Source organism: Dipodomys merriami, unplaced genomic scaffold (genome assembly GCF_024711535.1).
Source record: "Dipodomys merriami isolate MVZ:Mamm:240054 unplaced genomic scaffold, mDipMer1.0.p SCAF_278, whole genome shotgun sequence".
NCBI classification, from domain to species: Eukaryota; Metazoa; Chordata; class Mammalia; order Rodentia; family Heteromyidae; genus Dipodomys; species Dipodomys merriami.
Window position 1 is genome coordinate 602,619 of NW_027204248.1, and position 15,934 is coordinate 618,552.

Genomic DNA, 15,934 nt, shown 5'->3' on the forward strand with positions numbered 1-15,934 from the left:
AAAATTCTTGAGAAGAGATAAAGAAGGCCGCTACATATTAATGAAGGGATCTCTCTTTCAGGAGGATATTACCATTCTAAATATCTATTAGCCAAATAATGGAGGACCCAAATTTATCTAAGAAACACTACTTTCCCTCAAATCCCACATAGATCCAAAGACATTAATAGTTTCGGATTTTAGCACACCACTCTCCCCACTAGAGAGATCAACTCGGCAAAAACTCAACAGAGAAACTGAAGATCTAAACAGCTGCATATATCAACTAGATTTAACAGACATCTACCGAATATTTTATCAAGCAGCAACAGAATACATGTTCTTCTCAGCAGCACATGGAACATTTTGTAAAATAGACAACATTTTGGGCCACAAAGCAAACTTGTCCAAATTCAGAAACATTGAAGTTATCCAGTGTACTCTCTCTGACCACAAGGGAATAAAATTAGAACTCAACACCAAAAGCCAACAAAGAAAGTCCAGTAATACATAGAGGGTGAACAACACATTGCTGAATCACGAGTGGGTCATGGAAGAGATTGGAAAGGAAATTCAAATGTTCAATGCTATTCAACAAAAGTGAGCACACAAATTTCCAGCTCCTCTGGGACACAGCTAAGGCAGTACTCAGAGGCAAGTTTATAGCGCTGAACTCCTACGTCAACAAATTTGGGAGATCTGAAACCAACAATTTAATAACACATCTAAACTCCCTTGACAAAGAGCGGCAAGATGAACCCCAATCCAGTAGATGGAAAGAAATAATTAAAATTAAATCAGATTTAAAAGAATTAGAATCCAAAAAACTGTGGAAAGAATCAAGAAAACAAAGAGTTGGTTCTTCGAAAAAATTAATAAAATTGACAGACACTTAACAAATCTTATCAGAAAAAGAAGAGAACACACCCAAATAAACAAATTCAGAGATGAGAGTTAAACCATCTTTACAGGCCCATATCAAGCATTGAAATAGAAACAACAATAAGAGACCTCCGAGCTAAGTAAAGTCCAGGACCAGATGGTTTTTCAGCGAAATTCTACAAGGCCTTCAAAGCAGAGCTCAAACCAATACTCCTCCATGTCTTCAATGAAAATGAAGCCATCATAACCCTCACCCAAAACCAGGCAGGGACTCATCAGAGAAAGAGAACTATAGACTCATTTCTTTGATGAATATTGATGCAAATCTTCTCAATAACATTTGTCTAATGGACTTCAAAAATTCAACAAAAAATACACACCACGACCACACAGGATTCATTTCAGGGATGCAAAGCTGGTCCAATATAGGCAAATCAATTAATATTATTCAACACATCAAAAGGAGCAAGAATAAGAACCACATGGTTATCTCAATATATGCACAAATACTTTCGACAAGATCCAACACCCCTTTATGATGAAGGTTTTGGAAAAATTAGGAATCCATGGAACATTGCTCAATACAATAAAGACTGTATATGACAAAACTACAGCCAGCATTATACTTGATGGTGCAAAACTAAAGCCATTTCCTCTTAACACAGGAAAAAGACAAGGATGTCCACTCTCTCCACTTCACTTCAACCTAGTATTAGAATGTCTAGCTACAGTAATAAGACAAGATGCAAACATAAAGGGGATCCAAATAGGGAAAGAAGAAATAAAACTCTCCCTCTTTGCAGATGACATGATCTTGTATGTAAAGAATCCCATAGACTCCACTCCAAAATTACTCAAACTGATTCAAAACTTTGGCAAAGTAGCAAGGTATAAAATTAACCCTCAAAAATCAATGGCTTTTCTGTATGCCAACAATGAGAAAAGTGTGGCTGAAATTAGGAAAGCAACTCCATTTGTAATAGCCCCACAAAAAATAAAATACATAGGAATTAACTTTACCAAAGAAGTGAAGGACCTCTATGATGAAAACTTTAAAAAATTCAAAAAGGAAATCAAAACAGAACTTAAAAAAAGTCAAAAACTCCCATGCTTCTGGATTGGCAAGATTAACATCGTGAAAATGGCAATATTTCCCAAGGCTGTCTACAAATTCAATGCGATACCTATCAAAATTCCAACCTCATTCTTCAAGGAAATAGAAGAGGCAATCCAAAAATTCATATGGAACAATAAAAGACCCCGAATAGCCAAAACGCTCCTCAATGGAAAGAACACTGCTGGAGGAATAGCAATACCAAATTTCAAACTCTACTATAAAGCCATAATAATCAAAACAGCTTGGTAATGGCATAAGAACAGACCTCGGGACCAATGAAAACCCCGAAATGAACCTACAGACCTATAGCGATCTAATCTTCAATAAGGGTGCTAAAAAAGTAGAATGGAAGAAAGACAGCCTCTTCAGTAAATGGTGCTGGCAAAATTGGTTAACTACTTGGAGAAAACTAAAGCTAGATCCTTATATATCACCTTGCACCAGAATCAACTCCAAATGGAACAAAGACCTCAGAGTCATGAAGACAATCTGAAAACATTACAGGATGGAACAGGAGAAACCCTAGATCTCCTTGGCCCAGTCTGAAATTTTCTTAATAGAGACCCAGAAAAACAACAAATCACAAAAGGTTGGGCTAATGGGATTACATGAAGTTGCAGAGTTTCTGCATGGCAAAGGACATAGCTAGCAAGATCAATAGAACGCCCATGGATTGGGGGAAGATCTTCACTTGCCATACAACGGACAAGGGTCTCATATCTAAGATATACTTGGAATTCAAAAAATTAAATCCCCCAACAACAAATCCTCAAAGAAACAATTGCCCATTAAATAAGTGGGCTAAAGACTTAAACAGAAACTTCTCTGAAGAAGAAAGAAGGATGGCCAATAGACTCATGAAGAAATGCTCAACCTCCCTAGCCATAAAAGAAATGCAAATCAAAACAATATTCAGATACCACCTCACCCCAGTTAGAATGGCAAAAATCAAGATCTCTAATAACAATTGATGCTGGAGGGGATGTGGACAGAAGGGAACTTTACTTCATTGTTGGTGGGAGTGTAAACTTGTTCAACCACTTTGGAAAGTAGTATGGATGTTCCTCAAAAGATTCCACATAGAGTTCCCCTATGAACCAGCAGTCCCACTTTTGGGCATTTACCCAAATGTTTACAAACAAGACCATACTAAAGCTACCAGCACAACAATGTTTATTGCAGCATTATTTACCATAGTTAAGATCTGGAACCAACCCAGATGCCCCTCAGTAGGTGAATGGATCAAGAAAATATGGTATATATACACAATGGAATTCTATGCCTCCATCCGAAAAAATGGCATTGCCCCGTTAGTCAGTAAATGGAAAGACTTGGAAAAATTATATTAAGTGAAGTAAGCCAAGCGCAAAGAAAGATAGGTCCCAAGTTTTCCCTTATTTGCAATATCTAGTATATGTATGAGTCAAGCAGAAAAGGTCTGATAAGGTGATGTTAGGAAAAGGAACCCTAAGTTATGTATTTTAAATGTTTTTTTTTCTTTCATGCATTTCTTTCTACGACAATTATAACATTATTTCTTTGTTGCTTTGTAAGTCCCTCCCCCACAGTATAACCCCTGCTTTCACTGTACTTGATGTAGGTATAATTTGTGGAGGGGAAGGGGAAAAACAAGTCGTTTAATTAAGAATACAGGTGGACCTGTTGCCACAATGAGAAGTACAAGTTGTCATGTCAAAAACAAACTTTACAACTTGGGTGGGGGCGAGGATTGGGTGAAGGGGAAGGGAGGATGGGAAGGGATGTGAAGGGTAAACAAAGGAAGAGGCTACAATGCTTGATAAGGAAAGTACTCACTATCTTGCCCATGTAATTGTAACCCCTCTGTACAGTATTTTCACAATAAAAAAAAGAAAAAAAAAGAAAAGTGAGTATACATTAGAGAGACTGCAGAAATAACATTAGGGTTTTTACTGTCTCTACCTATTAATGTAATTTTATTTCTTGGTATTGAAACTCTCCTCTTGTTATTATTGTATATAATCCAATTCAGTTTATAACTGTATTCAATGTGGGAACTCTAGCTTCAAAGAATTGTAAAGTTTTATTTTCCTTTTCAATAACCTTATCATTGTCAGGCTACACTGTGGTCATCATCATCATCTTTATCAAAATTATTATTAGCATCATATGTGCTAATCAATGAAAGTCTTATATGTCCCTATGATTTTGCTATTATTTTCTTTTGATTAGTATTTTTAATGTTAAAACTGTGCATGGGTCCTAACCAGTATGAATTAACTTCCTCTCTCCCCCTCATTACACACAAATACTTAAGAGTTTGGACAGAACTTTTACAAGTAATACACTGTAAATATTATTACAATGTCATAAGTAGATCTAAAATTCCCTTGAAAGTAAAAGCTCTACTTTCTATTGAAATATTAGTCATTTTGTTCTAGGAAAGTTTTACAAAAATAGACTGTATATCTTTGAAATATAAAAGTTCCAAAATAGTAGCAAATATTTTAGAAAGAGTCTGTCTTCAGAAATATTTGTATATATAAATATTAATGTTATGTTTAGAATGACATTTTTAGAGATTGTCATCAGAAATATATACATATATCTAAATTTATGTGTAGAATGATGTACAGTATAGTGAAACAAACATCGTAAAACATAATTAAATTAAAAAAAAATACATCACACTAAGTGCCAGTGACTCACTCTTATATTTCGACATATTCTGGGTAATGAGATCTTAGAAATGTGTTTGAAAGTGGCCCAGACAGAAAAGTACTTGTTCGATTCTTATCTATAATTAACCACTAAAAACATGAATTAGCTCTGTGCCTCAAGTTGGAGATTGCTGTCCTTGAACATAAAAAGTCTTAGGCCTTTCAAACAACAACAACAACAACAAAATGTATCACATTAATTTCACAAAAGCATCTTTTAACTGCTGTGAACATTTCTTAGAAACATTAGTACATGCCCATGGAAAATGTTAAGTAAAATGTATAGAATATTACGTCTATGTTAAAGACATGAATATTTAGATTGTTTAAGATATTTTGGTAATGATAAGGAATTAAGAATAATGATGGGTAGGTAATATATTAGGAGTGGTTTGTCATTCTATTTTATGATAGGAATAGAATGATATTTATAATGGTTATATAAAATTACTCTTGCTTCATATTTGAATTATAATAAATGATAAACATTTTTAAATGTTTCAAATGGAAAGGAATATAAATTTTTATGTAATTTCAAAGCAACTGAGAAAATTATTCCAAGGCTGGTTTGCTCAAAGACTATATTTCTTTTCTTGTTCTAGTTTTCATATGTTCATAGAAATTAAAATTCCCAAAATTCAATGGATTTTGGCATTCAGAAACATCTTCATAGATACTAATATTGGAATCCCTTAAGTGGAATAGTTTATCTCATTTGTTACTTTCTTTTTTTTTAATTATTTTTTTAATTTAATTTTATTTTATTTGAGAGCATTTGTTACTTTCACAAATAAATTAAGATGATAGTGTATTTTGTTTCTTTTCACTGCTATTTGCTCTTAAATTGAGAATACTTTTTCCCTAGCAAAGTAGAGAAAAACAATTGGATTGACCAAGTAACATATGGCTTTCATAAGATGCAGATGCATAGATTGGTGTCTTCTGTCATTTGCCAAAAGTTTCTTCCAGAAAAGGTTATCAATTATTTATAAGTGTTGCTTAATTCCTAGGTATTCCAGTTATCACATACACTTTTTGACTGAGTTATCTCTGAATAAACTCAAAATAAACAGACAAAAAATCCTCAAAATGAACGGAAATCATATTATTGTTTTAAATGTTGCAGTTTACAAAGTTTTTTAGCAAACACAGAAAATATCTTTTTAGGTATTCTGCATTTTCTGTGAAGTATTTTAACAATAGTTTTTTTTTTTTGCTGACATGTAATTTACTTGAAATATATTATCTCCTTTTATTGTATGCATTTTAGTTCTTTGGAAGTGAATTGTACAATCATAGGTTTTCCAAGAATAATTTTCACAAATTTGCTTTTCTTCAAATAGAAATGCTCCAAATTTTAGAACAGACATTAAAGTAGATATAAAATTCATTTACAGGAATTTGTCAGGCATACATCCTATATAGTGAGCCTTTTCAAAATTTCTTTTTTGGGATTATTTCCAGGGTCTCACACAAAGTATTCAAGTGCATTCTCAATGAACCACATTCCCTGTCCAAACAAGTTTTTTACTTCTCTTTAATACATACATAGACGTGTAATGGATAGAACCCATTCAATTCTCTTTGACCTTTTGAAAACTTGCTTGCTTTAATGATTGAAGTATTTTACAAATTCATTTGATATGTGGAGTATATCAATTTCTCCACAAGTGTATTACTATATTTGTGTCATCTTTTTATATTATGGTCCTACTAGTGAGCTTTCTCTTTATTTATTCTTGGATACTAAAGAGGAACTTATTTCATATGCTCCTACTATTTACATATGTTCTTTAAAGAAATATCCTATTTGGGGTAAAGTTATATGTAATTAGAAGATATAAAATTACTTAGACTCAGAATCATTGTAGCATTCACATTGTAGCATTAACAAATATGTGTCCTCTATCTGTTAGATATGTTTTCACTTCTGTTATATTGTCCTTTGAATTATGAAAGATTATAAGTTGATATTATCCAATTCATTCTTGTTTTTCTTTACACACTAATGTTTTCCATGTCATATTTTAGAAACCTTTACTGATCCAATGCCATGAATTTTTATGTTTATGTTTTATATGTTTTTATATCTCACATTTAGTTTGCTAATCATTTTTTATTTAAAATTTTTAAATTTTTGTATAAGGATTGAGGTAGTAGTATAAGAACTTTTTTTAAAATCTAGTGAGGCAATAGTGCCACTACACCCATTTAAGATTCTATTTTTATTTCATAAAGTCATGGCATCCTTTTCAAAATCTATTGACCGTAAATCAGTGATTTTTTTATTGTGAAAATACCATACAGAGGGGTTACAATTACACAACAGTATTAACCAAAGCATACTATTTGCAAAGGAGTATTTAAAAGGTGTAATTTCTTATAAAATTGAACTTTTAATCCAACAAAATGAATACCAGGAATCTATCACTTGGAAGATATGAGGGGAAGTCAAAGGGAAGGAATAAAGAGAGTTATGGAGGAAGAGAGTGAAGACATAATATTCAATGCAGATAGTATGAAACTAGAAAACATGAAAGTGGGGTGAGTTTTGGAAGAGTATGGGAAGGTTAGGTAAAGTTCCATTGTACTTATAAACTGATTGTGGAATGGAAATTCTTTTGAACAACTATTTAATAAAATATAATTGAAAACAATGGAGACATCTGATCTTAAACTGCATTCTCTTAAACCATGAATCAATATAATAGTTTCCTCCTCAGAAATTTTCTTTGCAGGTATTTTCAACATAATGTCAGAAAACTGACCAATGCAATGAATATCAATATATCACATTGCAAATTGTAAATAGACACAATATAAAAATCACAGTAAAAATGTTAGAATTCATCACATGATAAAATAACAGGTAGAAAGTATCAAATGCTGAATGATAGTTTTTTCCAAGTACTTTACCTATGGTATCTAACTTAATCCTCACAATAATCCCATAAAGTGGAACTACTTCCATTTTTAATTTTCAGATAATGTTATTGAAATCTTCAGAATTGGAATTACTAGTACAGCGTTGCACGCATGGTAAGTGTTAGCCTGAGGCCCATCTCCCACTCTATCAAATAACCTCATTTTATTTTATGACTAAAATACCAGCACTTAGTCTACTAATTCTAGGAAATTTTCCCAGAATTATTGTGTACCCTGTAATAATATTTGACTTTATCTTTGTTAGAAAATAGGTAGCTGTAATATGAAAACTCCAAGCTCATAATCAATTTAAACATCCCTGGTGAAAGGAACTGCTAAAGTATAACATTTTTTATTTCTAGCTCAAAATAGTAGAAATCATATTCTATCCCTTCACTCAACACTGCACTGCCTGGGGACCCCCATCTCTATTTAACACACTCATACCGAAAGAGTGTCCTGCCCAATTCTCGATGGAAACAGATTGCAGGTGTTATGGACCAATAATTTCCACATTGTAGCTCACCTAGGTTGTTTACCATTATAAATATTTTGATTGCTATTTATACACAACATTCTGAGGAAAATGCACTACTTTAAAATGTTATTAAGGGCTGCGAAGGTGGCTCATTGGTAGAATACTTGCCTTGCATGCATGAGGCCCTGGGTTCGATTCCTCAGCAACACATAAACAGAAAAAGCTGGAAGTGGAGTTTAGGCCCCACAAACAAAAAAAATGATAAAATAAAATAAAATAAAATGTTATTAAAGCAAGATTGATATAAAAATCATCTTTGACCCCAGATAAATATTTTACCTTTCATATACCCCAAAATGCATTCTGAACTATCACTAATGTCAGGAACAAGAGGTTAAAAATCATAGACCCAAGACCTAAGCATGAATTAAAGACTCTCCACCTTGTCAATACAATTGGTTTAAAAAGTCACCAATACTACTGCATTTTTGAAATTTTCTTATGAAATGAAGATTCAATTATAAACTATTAACACTTGAAAATAACTCATTTTCTTGGGAGTAGGACACAAAGCACAAGATTAATCCGAATCATTTTAAAGGACCTTTATTTATACTACAAATTCACTCCCATAACTACAATGATATGAAAAATAACTGAAGTACAAAAACACAAAGGAAATAATTTAACTGCATCATCTACATTCAAAAGATTCTGTTAATAGAAAACAAAGTTAAACTAATAATTAGCTTACCAAATTCACTTACATTCTTTGATTCTATTTCATTTAGTTTCATAAAAACTGGATTTTCATAGGAATATGCATAAAAAGCCTATATACCCACTTCCATTTCAGATCTTAATATTTATTTCAGAAATGTCTTTAGCTCTATAGTCAATGAACTGAAATAATACTAAAATATTCAAAGGGTTTTCCGAAATTGCAAGACTCACTCTGAGATGTTATTTATATTGGAAAAGAAATTCAAAAAGCCTTATTTGTTAAGTTGCGATAGTTACTCCCACAAAAGAGCCATTAGCCCTTCGCATGTAAAAAACAACTTCAGATACATCCACTATCTGGAGATGACTCATGCTTTTATTCGTTTGTTTTTGAAAGAAATATCTAACAAGCATATCAACAATATCGATTTTCAGTCAATATGATGGGATATTCAAACTTGATAAATATTGGGTTGATTACCTATAAGTGTGAATAGATATGATCTTACAAAGAAAGTTATTTTCAACAGAAAGCCAGAAAGATTTTATCCACTTTGTGTTTCACGGGAATAACTAGAGAGCAATATCTATTTGGTCCAGTTGGTCAAACTCACTCCATGAGCATATGTTAATAGTATAACAAATTTAAGAGGTCAAATACATATTTTGTACCGACAGTCATCATACAGCACTAATTTACTACCTAAATATGTCTGAATCTTCTCACCTAACATATACTAAGAGCTGAAAGCAGTCTCTTTTATCTAACTTAATATGGTAAATCCTTTGATTCTGATGATATTATTTGACAAATAAAATGTACAAAAGAGTGGTCCAACTGAAATGACATGACAGAATACTGATAAATAAAAACATTGCAACAAAGTTAGCTCTTTTCAGCCTCACCCTGTCCACATTGGCAAGCAACATTGCAACAGCACATGAACACATATACACATACACACATATTCACACATGTACACACACCTATACATACATGCTAAATTCAGGATTAATTGTACAAAAAAAGTTCAAATAAAAAATTAATGATTAGTACAAATAATAATTTGCCTTACTACAAAAAGATACACAATCCAGTCACCACAGATGTTACATTTTACCTGCCTATCCACATGTGACCACTTAATTTATATTTAATTGCTTAATTAACGAATTAATTCAATTATTTGTTTGGTGCTAATACTAAGGCTGGAATTCAGGGCCTGTCTCTGTCCCAGAATTTATTATTTTTTTGTTTTAGTTTTCTCAAGGATATCATTTTACTGCTTGTACCACAGCTCCAGTTCTAGCTTTTGTTGGTTTCTTTCAAAGCAGAATCTAATGGACAATTTTTTTGTTTGGTCTGGTTTCAAACCACAATCCTCAGACTTGATCTTTCTGATTAGCTAGGATTAATGACATGAGCCACCAGTGTGGCTTCTGCTTTTTCCTCTATAGTTACCTAATGCACATACTTAGATAGTAATTTAAAAATGAGAGTATAGAAGCAAGATATACATGATTATTTTGTCCTGTCAGAAATTCAAGTTAGTAATATAAATTTCTTCTTAAGAACATACACAAAAAATACCATGATATAGTATAAGAGAACTCACAATTGGACATATGAGCTTTAAGAGCTTTCTAATAGATCCATTAGAAAAAAATGTATAATGTACTACTAAAATAGAAGTCCTTTACATGAATGACTAGTTACATTCCATGTTTTTTTAAAGATACTTGTTTTCCTCTAAAAAAATAGGCCTGTCTATTTTCTTCATGATTGAAGGTGCTTAATGAGAAATAAAAATGTATTAGTAGTTCTTTGCTATCAATTAAATCTCACTTTGTCTTTTTGGAAAATATAATGATCAAAGCAATAGTTGAGAATCAGCAAGCAATTGTTCAGAATCATGCTTCCAGTGCAAGTGGATCAACAGTAAGTAATGCTCAATGCCATTTTCCACAAAGTTTTGTCACAGATACAATCGGCCTGCCTTCTTTTGCTGCTTTCCTAGCCTCGACCTATTCCTTCATTGTACGTGAAAAGTGTGATTCAACTGATTTCATACAGATCTGTTCCTAGAATTATCAAGGATTTAGATTCTTGTCTGCAATAAGATTAAACGTACGTCTCTTCATGTGGGCTGCTAAAAATGTATTTATCAAATTCAAGTAAATACATAAATTCTATTTCCATCTTTTTTAAAACATAAAACTCTGTTTGCTCTATAAATTGGTCAGAGGCATGCATTTGTGGCTATATAGGTCATTGCACATCTGTCTGTCTTCCTCTCTCTTTAATGTTTCTAAAAGATAATAGGATTGCTCTATAATTATTGTAATTTATTTTGCTTTTATATTTTTGGTTGCATCATTTTACTTTCTGCTCTGACATTTCCCAAATGATTTATATAGAAGGCATTATTTCATCTTTTTTCATTCATAGAATAAGCTGCACAAGGAGACACTACTGGTCCTTATTTTCAGTCTGTATCTTTGAATACGGAGGAAAATCTTTCCTCTGATATCTATCAATTCCTTACTCTCCAGTTAGAATAATTTCAAATAGTAAAAATGGAAAAAGGGAAAATAAATCATGGTGAAAAAACAGATGCAGAAAATTCATAGGATTTTTCTGAACAGTTCAACTAATGTGAACTATTAGGGAAATACATGGATGCCTCATTCCCACTGTCACTCAAAGTCTCTAGTTAGGCAATTCTTAGGAATATGAGGAACTTGATGAAAAATTGAGGAATGGTATCAATTGCAAAAAAATGGAGTAGGATCCATGCAAATTTCTTCTTTGGGCTGCTGAAAATTATCAGGTTATTACAGTGTGAAGACTACTTTCCAAAAAGGTCACTCATTTGAATACTAGGGATGACGATGAGTATACCCATATTCATCAGGTAGCCTACAGTGGACACATAGACACTGTCCATGAGTTGTTGGCTCAAGCGGCAGATATTCATGGAATAACTGTAGATGGTTGGACAACCCTATGCAGTGCTTATATGTGGAATAATACTAGAGTGGCTTTTTTCTTACTTCATCATGATTCAGATACCAATGGCCACCTTGCATCTTGCTGCTGGGAATAGAGATAGCAAAGACATGTTGAATCTGCTTCTGTTGAACCATTATGTCAAATCAGGTCTGAAAAACAACTTGGAAGAAACTGTATTTGATATTGCCAAAAGGATAAGTATGTATCACTATCTCTTTGAAGTTTTGCAAGACTGTACAAATTGCTCTCCTAAGTCATAATGGTTCGGTTAAGTTTATTAAATTTCAAAAATTCCATTGCATTCTTTGTTTCCATACAAAATATTTTCACAATCCAAATAACAACAATAGCTTATTGTAACTATTAATGGATTCCATGGAAGTCTTCCAAGTGAATTGCCTGACTTTGATGTCAAAATGTATTCAAGAGTTAGTTGTATACTTCTATAATGATTTCTGGAGAGTTTTGCTATTTTTATTGTAATTAAGTGGTTACATTATTTCCCTAATTTCACAGTATTGTGGGATAGTTATGCTCAGTTAAAGTCACAAACACATTCTAACATTTCTGGAGCAAATTGTCTATCACAGTCTATAACATTTATGAGTTCTATGAGCTTTGTGATACAGTTATTCCTTCCACATTTGTTGTTATGTACATTTCTTTTGTTTTGCGTAACATCAGCTGTTCCTGTTTTCCCACTTGTTTCCTCCCTCCCATTCCTGCCATTAACTTGCTTAGTTCATTTTGGTCAATGTCCAGTACAGCTGATGGGTTTTTCCCTGATTCCCTTTAGTTCTATGTCATCTTCCTGGTTCCCCTCCATTGTACACATACACAACATACATGTGATCAGCAGCATGGGTTTATTTAGTAGAAGTTCGACCAGATTGTTTCTTAAGTCCTGTTAATTTTGTCGTATTACCAAACATTTTGGATTTAGCATCCACTTATCAGGGAGACCATGTAATGTTTGTCTCTTTGCTCTTGGCTTACCTTACTCAACATGATCACCTTATAGCTCCATCCATTTCCCTGCAAATGCCATTATTTTGTCATTTTTAATGGCTGCATAATATTCCATTGTGTATAGATACCACAATTTTGGGATCCATTCTTCTGTGGTGAGACATCTGGGTAGTTTCCATATCCTGGTTATTACGAACAGTACGACAATAAACATGGAGGTGCATGTGTCCTTGTATACTGGTTCCTGTTGCTCAGGATGGATGCCTAGAAGTGGTATGACTGGGTCATAATGGAGGTCAATATTTAGCTTTCTTAGGACCCTCCAGACTGTTTTCCAAAGTGGTTGTATGAGTGTATATTCCCAACAGCAGTGTAGTAGGGTTCCTCTTTCTCTGCATATCCTCCAGCATTTGTCATTGGCTGACTTGAGGATGTCGGACATTCTGACTGGGGTTAGGTGGTATCTCATGGTTGTCTTTATTTACATTTCCTTCAAAAACAGGGATGGTGAACATTTCCTTATGTGTTTCTTTGCCATTTTAATCTCTTCTTCTGAGAAGTCTCTCTTTAGTTCCCTTGTCCATTTAGTAATTGGTTTGTTAGCTCTGGGTGGGATTAGTTTCTTGAGTTATCTGTATATACTGGATATTAACCCCTTGTTGGATATAATGCTTGTAAATATTTTTCCCAATTAATTGATTGTCTTTCTAGCTTGGTTGCGATAGCTTTAGCTTTGCAGAAGTTTTTTTTTTATTTTAAGGTAGTCCCATTTGTCGTGTCTCACTCCAATTTGTTGTGACCCTGGGACTCTGTTCATGAAATTCTTTCCTGTGCCTATAAGTTCAAGTGTCTCTCCTACTCTGCCTGCAGAGGTTTCAGAGATTCAGGTTTAATGCTAAGGTCTTTAATCCATTTTGAGCTGATGTTGGTGTATGGTGATATGATGGGCTCCACTTTTATTCTTCTGCATATGGCCACCCAGTTTTCCCAGCACTAGTGGTTGAAGAGACTGTGTTTCTTCCATCCTCTGTCTTTGGTTCCTTTGTCAAATATCAGCTGACTGTAGGCATGTAGATTTATATCTGGATCTTCTATTCTATTCTATTGGTCTTCAGGTCTGTGTTTGTGCCAGTACCATGCTGCCTTTGTTATTATGGCTCTATAGTAGAGTTTGAAGTGCGACATGGATATAACTCACATGTTGTCTTTATTTGCTAGAATTGTTTTGGATATTCTAGGCTTTTGTGGTTCCATATGAATTTTTGGACTGTTTTCTGTATTTCAGAGAAATACATCATTGGGATTTTAATAGGAATTGCTTTGAATTTGTATATTAATTTGGGCAGAATTGCCATTTTCACTATATTGTCTGCCTGTCCAAGAGCATGGGAGGTCTTTCCATTTCCTAGTGTCTTCAGTAATTTTTTTCTTTAACTTTTTATAGTTTTCATTAAATAGTTCTTTTACATCTTTGGTTAGGTTAATTTCTGAATATTTTATTTTTGGGGATGTTATTGTGAATGGGCTTGCTTTCCTTTATTTCCCTCTCTGCTTGTACATTGTCAGTGTACAGGAATGCAACTGATTTTTATGGGTTTATTTTGTATCCTGCTATTTTGTCGAAGTGATTTATGATTTCTAAGAGTTTGGGGATGGAATTTTTGGAATCGTGAAGGTATAGTATGATGTCATCTGCAAAAAGGGATAGTTTAATTTCTTCTTTTCATATACAGATCTTTTAATGTCTTTTTCTTGCCTTATTGACCTGGCTAAGAGTTCCAGGGCTATATTGAACAGGAGTAGAGACAGTGGGCATCCTTGCCTTGTTCCTGATTTTAAGAGAATTGGTTGTAGCTTTTCCCCATTAAGCATAGTATTAGTTATTGGTCTGTCGTAAATGGCTTTTAATGTTTTAAGAAATGTTCCTTCTATTCCTATTGCCTCCAAAGCTTTTAGCATGAATGAATGTTGAATTTTATCAAAAACCTTTTCTGCATTTGTGGAGATAATCATGTGATTCTTGACCTTGGCTCTGTTGTTGTGTTGTATTATATTTATTGACTTACCTATGCTAAACCATCCCTGCATCTCTGGGATGAAGTCTACTTGGTTTTAATGTATGTTTTTTTATGTGTTTCTGGATTATGTTAGCTAGAATCTTTTTAATGACCTTTGCACCTGTGTTCATCAAGGAAATTGGCCTGTAATTCTCCTTTTTGGTTGGGTCTTTGCCTGGTTTGGGGATGAATGTGATATTGGCTTAGTAGAATGTGTTTAGGATAGCTCCCTCCTTCTCTGTTTCTCTGAAGAGCTTGAAGAGTATAGATGTTAGTTATTCTTTAAAGGTCGTATAGAATTCTGTTGCGAATCTATCTGGACCTGGGCTTTTTGTTGTTGTTGGAAGACCTCTGATTGCTTCCTGTATCTCCTTGTAGGATATTGGCTTATTTAATTGATTTACTTCTTCCTTGCTCAATTTGGGAAACTTGTATTTCTCTGAAAATGCATCCATTTCTGCCAGGTTTTCTTTCTTTAGAGGGTATAACTTTTCAAAGTAGTCCGTTAAAATTGTTTGGGCATCTTGGGTACGTGTTGTGATTTTTCCCGTGGCATCCCTAATCCTGTTAAAATGGGTTTCCTCTCTTCTTTTTAAAATTAATCTTGCCAAATAGCTATCAATTTTATTTATTTTTTCAACCAGCTTTTTGTTTGGTTAATTTTGGCTATGATTCTCCAATTCTCTATTTCAATAATCTCCGCTCTTAGTTTGGTTATCTGGCTCTGTTTAGTAACTTTAGGTTCCATTTTTTCATGTTTTTCTACCTTTTTTAATTGCAACATGAGATTATTTTCTTGGTCTGTCTCTATTTTCTTGATGTGGGCACTGATGGCAATAAATTTGTCCATCAGGACTGCTTTTGCTGTGTCCCAAAAGGTTTTTGCGAGGTATTTTCATTTTCATTGAGTTGTAGGAATTTTTTAATTTCTTCTTTAATCACTTCCATTACCCAGGCATTGCTTTGAAGTGAGCTGTTCAATTTTCATGTATTTGAGTAATTTCTGCAGTATGTTTTGTTATTGAGAACTAGCTTGATTCCACTATGGTCAGATAGGATACAGGGGATTATGTCAATCTCCTTGAATTTGCT